This window comes from Symsagittifera roscoffensis, chromosome 1 (genome assembly GCF_963678635.1).
Source record: "Symsagittifera roscoffensis chromosome 1, txSymRosc1.1, whole genome shotgun sequence".
NCBI classification, from domain to species: Eukaryota; Metazoa; Xenacoelomorpha; order Acoela; family Convolutidae; genus Symsagittifera; species Symsagittifera roscoffensis.
The window spans coordinates 58,228,111-58,245,057 of record NC_087062.1 but is presented as its reverse complement, the minus strand read 5'-3'; positions in this window follow the sequence as shown (position 1 = coordinate 58,245,057).

The following is a 16,947-nucleotide window of genomic DNA, read 5'->3' as shown; positions in this document are numbered from 1 at the left end:
AATATTCTAACAAAAGTTATTGAACGTAGTTTTTTAACTGACTTGAAAGTAATTTTGAGAAGAAAATAGTCCTCTCAAACAATTCTTAATCTTTTTTTTGACATAAAAACGTCATCCGAGCGATTTTGGTGCTCTTGCTAAAGTACTTGTTTTCAAATTTTTCTCAACCATTGTTTTGTTCCGACTGATCAGTTCTCGAGTGATGTTTTTTTTAATCCGATTGTTCCGACTGATATTTTTTGATCAGTTCTCCCCTTCCACGCAATGACAAGTACAAGTGATGGTCTTACCGTCTAGCAAGATAATAGTATCACTGAATATCTTGCCTCCATTAAAATTGGAAGTATGTTTGAGCGGATTAGCTAGCCCAAATGAGCCTAATTGGCAATTTTTAAACCCCCTGTATTTTACGAAAAAAGATTACCGGAAAAAAAATCAGAACAATATACCACGAAAAAATAGAGAGACAAAAATGTTTCCTTTATTGGAATAGTTGTTATTGTATCTCCAAAAACAAACAATTTGGAAAACCTTGAATTTGATTAACTGTTATAAGCAGACTTTCAATGAGCCCAAATGAGTTTCAGTCATGAGCGTGTGACTTGGTTTTATCTGAACTTAAAATTTGCTTAAAGGCATCACTCGACATGCTTAGCTATCTCTATGATGTTTTCTCGATGCATTTATAACAGTTGTTTGCTATGTTTTGATAAAACAAAAAAAAACGAATTTATTATTTTTGTTCCGACTTTTGAAGAAAGTGAAGGATTATTTGTGCTCGGGTTGTTTTTTTCTCTAGACCAATTTCGACTTTTTAATTAGAAACTTTTGAGTATTTGTTCTGGTCGAGAGAAAGGTAATGTTGTCTCAAGCTCAATTTTGACAGGATTTTTTTACATGATCATTTTTTGTAAAGTATTGGGGTTAAAAGATTGCAAATTTGACATAATTATTTACCACTTTGTACTCTATATGGTGGGTGGGATGATAGTTTCTCAAAAAATCTCAAAAAATTATCGGAGACTTAAATTTTTTTTCAGTTGTTTGAAAAAATAAAAATTTTTAAAATAAACACTGCTCCACAGACCTTAAAAGGCAGTCGGAACATTCAGGACTTCGCTCTTATACGAGTAGTCGTGTTAAGTTATATTGTACCAATTCATTCTATAGTCGGAACTTTTTAAAGCGAAAAGTTATAAATAGCAACAGAATTTTCGCTGAAAAATTCCTTTTGTGTGTTTATCGGGAATCCGTAGAGAAGAAGTTCTCGCTAAACTTTATTCAAAAAATCTCGAAAGGTATGAAATAGGTTTTTCTCGAAGAGATGGATTGCATAATATCAAGGAAACGGAAATAAAATACCATCTTTCCCTCTTTCTAAACAGTTCAAGGTAAAACCTCCGCCCCGCTGTTTAAACCTCCACGCGTCACTGCTATAGATTTTGGCGGTTTTTTTTTTTCAAATTCATCTTTTTGTGGAATTGAAGTAATCCTAGTCAATGTGGCGTTCGCTTAAACTTTTTTGGTAATTGGCAGTGGTTCCTCGGAAACGTTGGTCTGAATTGGAGTTTGAGCTACTCTACTTACAGCAGAGGCAGTTTTTCGAAAAAAAAAATGGGTGCACATTTTCGATGATACGGGTGTTTTTATGAACAACTTTGCCGATTGTTTTGAGCACTTTTTTGTTTGCACTAGTGTCTATTCAATATCAAGTGCAAATGGCGTGGAAACAGCTCTCAACTTAAATAAATTTTTTTAAACATCAATTAGAATGATGTTTTCAGAAGGATTTTTATTAACACAAGATAGGACAAACGCTAAAAACTTGATATTAAAGCCAATTTTGTCTTATTTGGGATTCCATAATGAAATAGCTTTTCAACGCCATATCTGTCAAAAATAACACCAGATTGAACAAAGCTTAGTTGAATTGAACTTAGGTCAAAAATAAAAAAAATTTGAACAAACTTTGCTCTAAATTGGACAACATAGCCAAAAAATAAGACAAGACTGCTCGTAATCAGCGCAAAGCCCTGAATGTTCTGACTGTCCCTTAGTTCATATCGAATAGTTTTTGGGTAAAGAAAATAATGAAAACCTATACATTTTGGACAATATCAATGTGTTAAATGTAGAGTCGTACGAAATTAATACGAACAATTAGCTAGCCTCAATTCATTTTGGAACGATTTTGTTGTGCGGGATAATTCGCCACGCATGAATAATTCGCAATACGCTCTCAGCACTATGAATAAACTCTTCAAAAGGCGCATAATTTAGTCCAGAACATGGCCAATTTGTGTAACTTCGAACCCCCAGAACTTCAGAAAAAATAATCGGAGGCAAAATATCTTTTTCGATTTCAACTCACAAGTCAAAATCTTCAATGGTGTATGAAAAAATTCTGTTGAAAATTATTATTTCGATCGGTGAAAATTAATTGAATAAAAAAACCACACCGAGCATAAATATTCCGTTTTCTTCGAAAGTCGGAACAAAAACATTGATCAATGAACAGCGTAATAATTTGAACCCTCCCTTATTTAGCCTTTTTTCTTCTTCACCGCCAAACATAAAGGAATTAAGAACATTATATGTGGTGGAACAAGTCACGCCAAGGATTTTCGTAATCTCAACGATGTCGTCTCTATTCTGAGCAGCATCAATAATTGCTAGCTTTGCTTCATTTGAATGTTTTGATATACTTGTTTTTGCATTTTAGATTTTTCAGTTTTTATAGGAATTGTTTGGAGTTGGTCCAATTCATTATAAAATTTATTCAAATAGAGTCAAGTTTGTTGCATTCGGTTTTACTTTCTGCGTCATGTTCAAATCAAAATAAACGTTGTTGTTCCGACTTTCGATACGAAAGTAACGGAATATTTGTGCTCGGGTGGTTTTTTTTTCTTCAGACAAATTTCGACTTTTTAACTAGCCATTTTTGACGGAATTTTTAATATCATTCAAAAGCCATTGGTGTCTTGAGCTTAAATTTGAAAAGATATTTCACCTGTGACCTTTTTTCGTAAAGTTATGAAGGTTTAAAGATTGCTATTTTGGTAATTTTGACCAATTTGGGACAATTAACGCGCAATATAATTCGCGCTATTAACGCGTAAGCGGAGATTTAATCCGTCTTATAAATCGTTCCAAATTGGTTGAACGAAGCTTATTTGCCATAATTGATTTGTTACAAGGAACGAAATCTATCTTTTTGTACTTTATATGGCGTGTGGGGAGATGATTTTCATTAAAAAACTTCAAATTTTTGGGAAAAAAAAATTCATTTTATTTTATTTCATTTAATTTTTTTTATGTTTTACTGCTGCTCAATAAACCTCAAAAGGCAGTCGGAATATTCAAGGCTTCGCCCTGATACGAGCAGTCTTGTTCAATTCGCTGTTACTTTTGTCAGATATGGCTTTGAAACATTATAGTTTAAAAAACTCCCAGATTTGAGAAAAATTGGTTAGCATTTTTTCATGTTTTAACCTGATCCTGATTTTTTGCAAGATAGACTTATTGAAAAGCAAAAGAACCACGATAAATTTAATTTTGCTTGTCTAGTTTTGCAAATATTTTTTTTTTGTTTTTACTAACGAATGATTTTTGCAGTTTGTAACTAAAAACAATAAAAAAGCAAATAGTTGCATTTGTATTTTCGACGACGTCATGGAGTGAGAAAAAGAAATTTTAAAGTTAGTGGGGTTGTTTTTCGCCCGATATCAGGTACGTCAAGAAAATTTTGTCCCGCTTCAATTGGGTGTGTTATCTTCATAGAGACTTCTTGTCGATTCAAGAACACTGATTTTTTTGGTTTGATTTTTTCCTTTTCTTAAAAATGAAATGACAGGAATTTCGTTATAAAACTGAGCTCCAATTAAACTCTATTGTGATTGTGAAAAGGTTTATCATCTTTACTTAGCACTAATTTCAATCATGAATTACCTATTTTAATCGCCTCAGATTCGTTTGTAAAATAGCAAGAATTTCAGAAGAGAAAATGTCTAAAAAATGCATTTAGTTCAGTATCAGAATTATTACACCATGTATTTCTTTAAAGAGCTGAAAAGCCAGTCAAAAACAAGCTTTGTTTTATAGTTGATGAGCTATATTAACGTAATTTATTTAACCGGCTCAATAACAAGCAGACTGATTTGATCTAGGCAGTGAAATATATTGTTATACAAGACTGCTCGGGTAAAGGCGAAGCCCTGAATCAGGGTTCCGCAAAATATATGGCCATATAATAGGGTTTCCGCCATACATTATGCCATAATCGTCCTTTTTCCCCCTTTTATTTCCATAATCGCTCACGAAAAATAAATAATCGCCATTATGGGGTTTTATTCGTTCCATAATTTTGAATGAAAAATCAAAACAAATTATTCAATTTTACAAAATTTTTCAAACGAGTCTAGCATCCCAAAGCCCTTTATTGACTTTTAAGAAAAGAGTAGCCTCAAGTTGATGTGGAGTCATGCTTTTTCGAAGCAATCCACGTGTGTTTTTTATTTTCGCGCATTCGGTCCTTCCCGTATGAGAGATTCCACCGCTCACTATTTGTTTTACATAATGGGGTTACGTCATCCCTAAATTAATGCCATAATCGGAGGCAGTTACATACATAATGCCCATACTTTGTGTCCTTTCCCTCCATTATTTATGGCCATAATGGGGCCCCTACCATTATTTTTACGGAAGCCCTGCCCTGAATGTTCCGACTACCTTTTAAGGTTTATGGAGCAGTAATAACAATAGAAAATTAAAAGTAATAAAAAAATTTTATTTTTTCAAAATTTGAGACTTTTTGTAAGAATCATCACCCCACAAGCCATATAAAGAACAAAGCGATAAATTTCGCTCCTAGTAACAGATCAATTAAGGCAAATAAGCTTCTTTCAACTAATTTGGAACGATTTCTAATACAGATAGAGTCTCTGCCACGTGTTACAAGCGCTAAATATATCCCAAATGGGCCAAAATGTCAATCTTCAAACCTGGGGCCTGCATCACTTTACAAAGAAGGATTACAGGTGAAATTTTTTTTCAAATTTAAGCTCAGGGCAACAATACTTTTTGAAAGATAACGAAGAAATTCCGTCAAAAATGGCTAGCTAAAAAGTCGAAATTTGTCTGAAGAAAAAAACCACCCGAGCAAATATTCCATTACTTTTGTTATGGAACTCGGAACAACAATAAGTGAGGAAGTACTGCAAAACATTACAAGTGAACCAATTAAAAGAGACGCTATTTGGCGGCTAATTGAGAATGTGAACGCAGTTTGGCTGGAAAATTTGATAACCAGGCAGTTAACGAAGATCTATTAGACCGTGTACCTAATAACATGCCCCTGTTAAGGAGGAAGCACACTATTTCAAAATTTGTTTACTGACGCTTATTTTCTCAAATAGCGTGCATGCTGCCGAATGTTATCTTAAGAGAAAATAAGTTTTTAATTCTTCAATTAAAAACTGATTTCAAAAAGTAAAGGACAGCAAAGGCTAACTAACTCATTCTGCGACTGAATGAACACCTAACTGGAGCAAATTGAGCGTGCTAATAAATTCACATACTTATCGCTACAATCCCGTAGATAAAAAAATGATCTAAAGATGAACAAGTTTGAAATTGTTTGTTTTATGTTTTGATTTAATTGACAAATAAGTTTATTGTCTATATCAGAGCCATCTGCTTGTCATTTATCCTTAACCGGTACAAAATTATTTTCATAAAACTAAGCAGAAAAATTTGGCCATTGATTATTGCAACTAAGCAATAACTCGAAATACTGACAAAAGTTTTTGGGGCTTGAGAATAATTTTTCAGCCTGATTTTGTTTTTTGTTGATAATTTGTTGCCATTCAGGTAATTAATTTGACATTAAAACCGTTTCAGTCGTAATTCGGACTCCAAAAACATAATTTAGGGAAATCTTTCAGCTTAGAAAAAAGTGGTCTGAATAGTTATTAATTTCATCTCAAAATCTACCGAGAATGACTTTTTGAATAAGAGTAAGAGGTTAAAAAGTCTGAAAAAGCTAAGCTTAATTTTACAAGGAATTTGTTTTTTCAAATTAACATTATCTGATTTCTGCAATTTAACTTCTGATAAAAATGGCGCCACATTCCTCCACCAAGCAATGACTAACAGAACCAGAACATTTTGCACTACTTTACTTGCAAACTAGCCGGCTACCCTTCGTTTTCAACCAGATCCACAAAATGTTTGGTAGGAAATATGGCAGACCCAATTTTTTTCCATGTGGATTTTAGGCAACCTGGAAAAAGGTCCTAAGGGTTCAAAAGTGTTATCACCAAAATTGCTTCCAAAGTACTGACTCTCAAAGTAGTGGCTATTCAAATCAAAACTACAGTAGAATTAAATTGTTCAGTTTCTCAGTGAATTTTGTGTCATTTAGTCTTAAACAACGAAAAAGATTGATTGTTTCTGAGATGCCTTGAATGTTTTTAAACCATTTTAGGACCAGTTAGAACAATTTTGATTGAGTAATTGACAAAAAAATGGAAAAAACAGAGTAGTTTTTAATTTTTTTCTTTTATTTCATTCCTTACAAGTTAATGTGCGCAATAATGGGTTGTATTCAGCAACTTCCTAACAATTAGACCAAATGCCTAATCTATTTAATTTGGAATGCAATAATCGGCCAATTACGCGTCCTAAAAGAAAGCCACATATTGCTCGTTAATTATCCCAAATTGGCCGAATTAGCAATTTTGAAAACCCCATAACGGTAGAAATGATCACAGGCGACATTTTTAAAAATTGAGCCGCAGATAACAATATTTTTCAGATGTTATAAAATTTTTTCGTCAAAACTGCGTAGTTGTTGTAACAAAAAAAACCACTAACTCGATAGAGTTTATTCTTTGTGTTCCGACTTTTGTAGAAAGTGGCGGAGTGTTTGTGTTTGTGCTCGGGGTAATTTTTCTCTGGACAATTTTTGATTTTTTAAATAGGTATTTTTGGCAGAATTTTAAAATCATTTTTAAGGTTTTTTTCTTGAGCTCAAATTAAGAAATAAGTCGCTTAGACCTTTGATTATTTTTTTGTAAAATTATGAAGGCTTAAAGAATGACAGTTTGGCCTATTTAGGATAAATAACGCGCGATATATTTTGTGCTTATAACGTGTCAGCGGAGATATAATCTGTTCTATAAACTGTTCCTAACTTAAACAACATTGTTCATATCATTCAAAACTCTGAATGTTCCGACTGCCTTTTATGGTCTATGGAGCTGTAATAAAAAGAAAAAATCAAATTCAATATATAAATTAAAAAATTGAATTTGGGATTATTTGATAAAATCATCTCCCACATGCCAAATAAAGTACAAAGTGATAAATTTTGCTCCTAGTAACAAATCAATTATGGCCAATAATCTTCCTGCAACTAATTTGGAACGATTTCTTTGACGGATTAAATCTCCGCTTATGCGTTAATAGCGCGAAATGTATGGCGCATTAATAGTCCCAAATTGGCTAAAATGGCAATTTTTAAACCCCCATAACTCTACGAAAAAGGATCACTGGTAAAATATCTTTGCAAATTTAAGCTCAAGTTAACAATTTTTTTTGAATGATATAAAAAAATTTCCGTCAAAAATTGCTCGTCAAAAAGTCTGAAGAAAAAACCCACCCGAGCACAAATTTTCCGTTACTTTCGTTACGAAAGTCAGAGCAATGAGGCTTGCTTTTTAGTCTATTCATTTGTTTGCTATTTGCAAAATTTATCCCTTCGTATTTTACATAGCGCATGGGGGATGATATTCAAAAAAAAACTCAAATTTTTTTAGCGTTTTTCAAAAAAGTCGAACCGTTTTTTTTCTTAATAAATACTGATACCTAAACTTTAGAATGCAGTCGGAACATTCATTGTTTAGCCCTTATACGACTATTTTTGATTAATTTTCTGATACTCTTTCGCACAAATTTATTAAGGAAACGAAACACTTATTTTGACTCTACTATAACTTTGATATTATCTTTACTACTGTTAGCAATACTTTTTTCGATTTTTACCTATATCAAGCACCTTTTAACAAAAGAATAAAACAAGAACACGAGAAATTTTTTTGAAAGAATATGTAGTTCCTAATCAGTGGTACCAAAACATGCCTCTATTTGTGGTTTTTAGTAAAAGTGGTCTTTTATTTACAAAACTATCCATGCTAGATTGACGCTCATATTTTTGCTTGGAAATTTATAGCCCAGGCCGTGAATCTTTGGCAACACCAGAGGGCGAGGAGGCGGATTTAGGATTTTCTCGAAGCGCGTTTTTTAGGTGTACCAAATTGATTTCCCGAGCTCCCCATTACATTTAAAATGACCCCATTCCGCAAAAATATTTTGGCACCGCAGACAATTTAAAAAAAAACATAGGCCAAAAATTACTTTTAAGGTTTAGGGGGATTTTGTGGAAAGGTTTCGCCAAAAAATTTGATTTTTTAGCGTACGCTCCCGCTCAATTTTTGTATATATTGGCGCCAAAATAATGTCTTTAGAAAGACAGGGTTAGTTTCTGATGATGAATTTCGTAAAATGGACCTGGGGACCCTTTAAGTGATCCGAGGGTCAAATCCCTAAACTTGCGTGACTTACCTTGAAAAAATAAGTCAAGAATTATTTTTTGATGAGAATGAAAGTAATGAAAATTAAGACTTAACTGATTCGAAAGAAAAGTTCTAAACAAGAGAACGCGACAATAAAATTGGACTAGGATGCAAAATTGGACATAAATTCCATAGCGAGATTGAAGCCTTTCAACCTAGAGGGATTCTTTTTGAGTGAATGAATGAATTTCAAAGCAGAAACCAATGAGTTCGCAAATCTCTAAACTATAACTTTGAAAATGTTTTTTTTTTTGTCAGAACAACATAGAGCGACTTCAAGAACAAAATAGAATCAGATTGTTTATTACAGTGTTTCAATAATGGATTATGAATACAGGAAGTAGTGCCTGAATTAGCTTTTTAGTCGGTCGAAAATGCCTCTTTTGGCCATTGCACCTTCCATTTTTGGATTTTCATATACTTGAAGCAAGTTGTTTCAATCCAATATTTTAAATGCTCGAAGAAGTGATACTGATAAACAGAACAGTCATCTACAAGGTTGAACGTATTGTTATAAGAAGGGGCTCTCAAGCTGAAGCTATGAAGTCCGAATAAACATTCGCTCTGCTCGGTCGAAGAAAGATTTCGAAAGATGAGAGGGGCTCCATAGTCGCTCTTGCATAGTCCGAAGCCTTTCATGCAGTTTAAATCTTGAGCCTCGCCGTGACGTTTGTCATATTTAACATACCCAGCAGTTCCTCCACGATATCCAGCTATAAGAAACAACAAGACTGCTCGTATATCAGGGCAAAGCCCTGAATGTTCCGACTGTCCCGTAATGCATATCGAATAGTTTTGGGAAAGAAAATATTGGAAATCTGTACATTTTGAAAAATATCAAAGTGTAAAATGTTGAGTCGTACGAAATTAATACCACCAATTAGCTAGCCTCAATTCAATTTGGAACGATTTTGTTGATTCAATTTGGAACGATTTCGTTGTGCCACGCATAAATAATTCGCGGTACGCTCTTAGCATTATGAATAAACTCTTCAAAGCGCGCATAATTTCTCCAAAACATGGCAAATTTGGCAATTTTCAAACCCCCAGATTTTTACCAAAAAAATCTGAAGTGAAATGTCTTTTTACATTTGAACTCAGGAAGTCGATATCTTCAATGGGGTATAAAAAATTTTGTTGAAAATTGTTATTTCGATCGACGAAATTTGATTGAATAAAAAAAACCCACACCGAGCATAAATATTCCGTTTTCTTCGAAAGTCAGAACAATGAGTGAATAAACTGCCTAAGTTGCACCATAATTGGCAAAGGAACTTGAACACCGATCATTGAAAGCGATCGTAGCTTTTAGACAAAGTGTCTCACGTAAAACAAAACGTTGCCATTATATCTTACCAAAAACGCTACGAGAAATCTTTGGCCATTCTTGGCTCCCAAAATGAAACAAAAAAGCTCGTAATATGGCTAAGCCGTGAATGTTCTGACAGCTTTTAAAAGTTCTATGAAGCAGTGTTCGCTTTATAAAAATTGATGAATTTTTCCAAAAAAAATGAATTTTTAATTTAATTTGAGATTTTTCTAAAGATCAAACCATATAAAGTACAAAAAGATAATTTTCAATTCTAGTAACATAGCAATTATGGCAAAAACTTGCTTCAAACAATTTGGAACGAATTCTAAGAATGATTAAATCTCCGCTTACGCGTTAATAGCGCAAAAAATATTGCGCGTTGATTGTCCCAAAAGGATCAAAATGGCAAACCCCCATAAGAATTGCAAGTTCCCAGCAGTCTTTAAAGTAAACCAGACTGCTCGTATCAGGGCCAAGCCCTGAATGTTCCGACTGCCTTTTAAGGTTTATGGAGCAGCAGTAAGAGCATAAAAAATAAAATAAAATAAAATAAAATTAAATTTTTTTTTCTAAAATTTGAAATTTTTTATGAAAATCATCCCCCCACACGCCATATAAAGTACAAAAACAGAGATTTCGTTCCTTGTAACAAATGAATTATGGCAAATAAGCTTCGTTCAACCAATTTGGAACGTTTTATAAGACGGATTAAATCTCCGCTCACGCGTTAATAGCTTAACGAAAAATGATCACAGGTGAAATATTTTTTCAAATTTGAGCTCAGGACAACAATACTTTTCGAATGATATAAAAAAAATCCGTCAAAAATGGCTAGTTAAAAAGTCGAAATTTGTCTGAAGAAAAAAAACCCACCCCGAGCACAAATATTCCGTTACTTTCATATCGAAAGTTTACTAAGCGCTCATTGCTGGTTGAATGCTTAGTAATTTTATCCTAATTTATAAGTCTCACCTTAGATCGTCAAATTGTCTTGACAAAAAGTAGAGTAGAAACAATATTTAGAAAAGGTATGAATTAATTAGTTGGTTAGATACAAAGCACTGGGTTATTAGATTATATAAACGAATCGAACAGCTTAAAGAAATATACCTATGAGGGGAGGTTGAGCTAATCTTATTTTGTTCATCAATTTTTTATCTTCTTACTAAGGTCGGTGGCTGATTAGTATGTATGGTTGCCCTTGATTTTGTCCAAGTCAGCACTTCTGGTTGGGTCGGCTGAATCGTCTTGCCGTAGTCCTTTGGGTACTTGTAGTCCAGACTTCCTCGGGTGTGCGTATCTCGAGTATCTCGATTTATAATTTTTCAAATCAAACTTAAAATGAGAATTTATTCTCTTTTTATAAGTGAAAAGGGCTAGATTAATTTTAGTGTGAGGGCAGAAAAGAAAAATTATTTATTTTTAAAAGATATGACTGAAGAGAACTGACTTGCTGCTGACTGAGCAAAATGAAACACTGAAGATTTCAGGCCAGTCCTTTTGCTCGTAAGCATAAACCGGCGGCTGATTCAATCTTTAATTATTCAGATTTCACCTGCTCCTTTGTTCTCCCTTTCTAATAAGGGAATTTTCAACTAGTTTTTACTTGATTTTTTCAAATCAAATATCTTCAACTTATTAGTCCCCTTTGATGAAAACCGCAACCTTCAGTTTGTCTTATTAAAAATTCATATTACTCTCTCTGATGCATCATATTGCAGGTGCACCTCTGCTTAATCAAAGCAAGGAGAATTTCAGTGCAGCCGGCAAGACTGCTAAATATTTATCCAGTTTGTTTCAAGTTAAGTTAAAAGGGACGTATTAATAATCGCCGCCCTTTTAAAATATTGAGCATGAAAAAATGAGAAAAATTGGACAAGTATTTAAAAAGGAGTGGATTTTCACAACAAGATTTTATAGTCCTAATAAGAGTAAATCAGTCAATATCTGATTTAGTGAAAAGAGGTTTTAATTTAAATGGCACGCTCCAATTTAGAATTGGGTCGTTAAATAAACAATTAAGACAATGGTCTTTTGTGTGTGTAGTATTTCGCAATACTACAACTCACCCCTTTTTTTAGAAAATTAAGCTGTTCGATTCTTACAGTTACCATGGTGAAAATTTAAACACTTTAATGGTTAAATACTATAGTTATAAAATTTAAAGAGAACATCAAACGAAAAAGTTATAAAGATAAGTTAGGTTTTATCTAGAGCTTCCTTCCGAATTCAAGCTCCACTTTGTATGATCTGAGGATCGCTATCTTCCTCTGTGAAGCCTCTAGTTTTTGTTGCAACTTCACGATTTTCTTCTTTTTGATCTTGTTCTTGATTCGTAGTCTGCTCATTTCATCCGTAAGTTGTTGAATGTCGTCCTGCTCTTCCTGTCTGTTTTTTACATGGCTCGGAAAATCAGTTTTTCCCTCAAACGGTATGGTGACTTGCGTGCCTCCTGCCTTGAGGATGTAGCCCTGTTCCTCCCTCTTCTTTAATTTCCAGAAGTTGTTTTCGTTCTTTATAACCACTTCTGGCTGAGTTATGAAGTCGATAGGCATCATCGCCTTTTCCATTGTCGTTGAGTTGGCGACTTCAATGAACGATGGCAGTTTCCATCTGTTATAATTTTCCTTTATTGAGTACTTTAAACTCGTTATATATTTTGGATTTTCCGTATCCAACTTGGTTTCTCTGCACTTCTGCAGTTCCAATCTTTGGGTTAAACTAGGAAAATTGCGAGGGTTCTTATTTAACCCGTCGTCCATTGACAAAAATTGAACTGCTACCGGTTTCCGATGTTTCTTCCTGAGAGGCAGCTTTTTTTTAAACTACTCTGGTGCTGGGTCAGCATTTTGGCAGTTCCAATTCAAAATTGGGTCATATTCCACTTTGCTAAACATCAATGTAAAATAAGTAAACATTCAAAATCCCGAATTACATTCGGATACTAAAGCTGATTATCAAATGTTTGGACAATGAAGGACAAAGTGTAAAATTGTATGTATATAAAAGGTGGAAAATATAATCTTGTGGTTTCACATAAACCCACCACGGAAAACAAATGAAGAAAGACGATCATGGTGTTTATTAACCACAGGAATACAAATGAAGAAAGACCATCATGGTGTTTATTAACCACAGGAATAAAGCATTTTCCGACACTGAGTTAAGCTCAGATATTAAACTTATGTAGTTAAAGCAAAAATGGAAATTTGGCCGTTAATTAACCCCTAATCTTAAAGGGATGTCCACCTGGTTGTCATAACCAGCAATTTTTGTTAAATTTTTTGATAGAAAATAGAAAAGATTTGAATTAGAATCAAATCAAAATGAAATATCGTAGAAAAGGAAAATTAAACAGACAATTTGCAAACTGTACAATTTTCAAAAAAATAAGTTTTTTAGTTTCTCTTTGGTTTTAATCCTCTGCATCAGTCCATGTTCACATCTTTAGTTCAGAAAGTCATCCTGAACTTTATGATGCAAAAATTTAACGTAAACAATCTTAAAGATGATGCGGTCCAATTTTCAAAGTGTTGCTTCTGAAAATTTGTTGTTTTTAAGGATTTAAATGCCTGCATGTTGTGGATATTGAACTACCGAATTGATATTTTGGCCAAATTGTGAGGAGCGAATCATTAGAGTCTCAAAAGCTGCATACAGCCACCAACAAGCATTTGCGTTGTTGAAAGATTATGGTACCATAATTTTAAAAAGGCTACATGAAGCCACCAACAAATGCTGGCATAAATCTGCGGCGGGTCGGGTCGAAAAACGTTGTTCGCCCATTTTATGATAAAGATTTTTGATGAAAATTTTACTCAATGTGTTGAGAAAAAAGGAGGTGATGTTTCCCTTTTTGATGAATTTCTTCTAGTTTGCATTTTGTAATTTGAAAACTACAAAGATAATAATTATTGTCATCGGTCCCTACTTGGGCCCTAAGAGGAATCCGATGGTGCAAATTAACTTCGCAGAATGGGTTTGTTACAATTTTACATTGGCTAGTTCTTTTATCAAAGGTTTCACTCTATTAACTCTCGTTATTGTACGTAGGGTAATTTGTCATTCCCTTAAGTGTAATACTGAATTTTCAGTTAATAAAACCGCCTGAAAATGAAATTATTATAGACTCGTAAAACTGTAATATTTTAAACTCCTGGACTTTTGCAATTTTTTTTGCAAATATGTTGTAGTCGAAAAACTTTTCTGTCTGAGCCATTGGGTTCCGATCCCTCTATCTTTATTTGATTTTGAGGTTGGTCCAAAATTGTTAGCGTACTTGACTGTTTTTGATCTCGGTTAAGAATTAAATCCGTGTTCATGCATTTTGGCATATCTTTTTGGGTGTCATACAGAACCGCTATTCATTGTAGTACATTTGTAGGATAATAATCGTAATCTAATTTTTTAGTAAGATTAAACAAAGTTTACTGCTCAGTATACAAAATTTTGGTAAACTTCACAAAACTTTAAGCGTTTTAAAAGCTTTAATGAAAATTAATGTTTTAAAGCACGAAGAAACGGGTCTATTTTATTTCTATGTTTTCAAACGTTTGGCCTATTACACCTTTGTTTATATCTACTTTTGATTCTCTGGAATTTTTTAGTACGATAGGCATTGACTTAATTTCATTCCTACAATAAGTGCTTTTTGCATTGATGCCTTTTTGTTCTAAGGACTTATCAATTCTAAACGATGTTCCTAATTCGAAAACCATGCCTGCTGGAGAAATTGAAATTACGCGGGATGATTTTGGTGCAATAGTTATATTTTTATCAAGAAGTACATTTTGATAAAAGCTTAGATATGGATAACTTTTGCTTCTTATAGTACTAATAGGAACTCTTACATCTGGGTATTTTTTTAGTTCTAAGTTTAAATTCGGAAAGTTTATTGATTTAAAAATGTAAGAAATGAAATCCATTCCTAATATATTTAGATCGCATCCGTTCTCGGCTGAAATCCATGCTTTGATTTTTACCGGATTATCAGTGTTTGTACCAAAAGTTGATTCAAAATTAGTATAACCTATAAGTTTAAGTTTTTCTCCATTAACAGCAACTGTGTTTGATCTTGATTTATTCAGCTGTAGAGGCTGTATTTTACAATATTGATCATAACTGTCGAAATTAATAAGCGAACATGTTGCTCCAGTGTCTAGTAGAAATTGGGTTTCCAGACCGTTATTTTTATCTTTGTCTCCGACGGGATGTTGGTATAAGTTAATATACAATTGTATTTTTGGTTCAGACGGAGACTGATCTAGTTTAAATTCACAAGTTCACACTCATTATCGGTATAGTCTCCTGGAATGTCATCATCACTAAAGTTGTGGATCTGGTAAGGTGAATGATAATCGTTATTTTCGTTGAAGTGTTTCTTACTGTTCGACCTGTCACGCGATTGAGAACTTTCATTGAAGTTTGACAAGTGCCTGAACTCTTGCTGAGAGTTTATGTCATTGAAATTGTTGTCTACTCTTGACCTACTCTTGCTATAGTTATGGTGACTTCTGTTTGAATTCTCTCTTAATTGAAGTGAGTTATAATTTTGCTCCTGTTGATCGTTATATTTAAAGCAATGGCTTATCGTGTGGCCTGACATGCAACACCAGTTGCAAAACATTGGGTCGTTTTGTTTGTTTCTATGCTCATGAGGATTATAGGCTGCGTTTATTTTATGATCCTTCATTAGTCCTGTTAACTCTTTAAGTTGATTCTTTATTCCCTCTATTTCCAATTTATTTTCTATGCTACTGGATGCTGTTCCGATAAATTCACTACTTATTGCAAAACTTAAGTCTTTTGTAGCAATATGATCTTTTAATTGTTGCCAAGTTGCGGGTGGATTCTCAATTAGGAATTGATGAGCCTTTTGTTTCGAGCCTGGCGGGCTTAAGCCGCGTACAAAAAATTCCATTTTCTTTGCTGTTCTTTGATCATCATTAAAAGTTGGATTAGGCCATCCACGGTCTACTGCAGTGCTTAATCTATGTATGTAGCTTTTAATGAATTCATCAAGTTGTCTTTTTATGTTTTCTGCTTCTATTCGTCTCCTATATTTATCCTTATCATCAGTGAATCTATCTATGAATTGATCTCTTATATCATTCCAAGGTAAGTTTGCTGCTAATCCCTGATACCATTGAGCGGCTGGACCTCTTAATATTGAACCAAATAAGGCTCTTTGTCTGTTATCATATGCGTCTTGTTCGTCACCTGCATCTCCTGGTCTAGTGCCTAGGGAAAATGCTATCTTTTTCTCTACTATATCAAGAAAATCTCTTGCATCTTCATTCGGATCTAAGCCGGTAAACTTTTCGAGAGCTAAATCTGGGTATGCTACTACGTTTGCCATTTTTGTTTAATTCACTCAATGTTTTCTTAACAATATATAAAGGGTTTGGATGTGTTCTGTACTGATCAATTGTACGGACTAAAATATTTGTATTTAAGTTACAAGGAAGTTTGCTGGTTTCAATGAATACGAGTTTTTGTTAGATAGATCAATAGTGCTATGGGGCTGTTTAAGCTTTTTTAAGATAGAAGTTATCTCTGGGGTATTGCTGCTGGAAAGAATAGTTAATTCGTGAATATTTTTGTGTGGGTGTTTGGACAAAATTGTGATTTGATCTTTTTGGATATTGGTGATATACCAAATAATTTTGTGGATTTATTTTTTAAATTTAGTTTTAAATTACATGGTGTTGTATTTACTTAATAAAAGTTAGTCATAGCATTTTACATCCTTTTAGGGACATAAATAATTATCTAGGGAATGATAAACAATATAAAAAATATTTAAATTTTTCTTATGAACTTGTTATGATTTTTAATTTTTGTTTAGGAAAATTTTGTGTTTTTAAAAAAAATGATTAAAATGCAAGTAGTTTTGTGCTTTGGTATATTATGATATCAAAAAGCAATCGGGAGTGAAGCAATTAATCGCTCTTCCGGTATACAAATTATGTTATTTGGTATTTTTATTTGCTGAAGAATTGT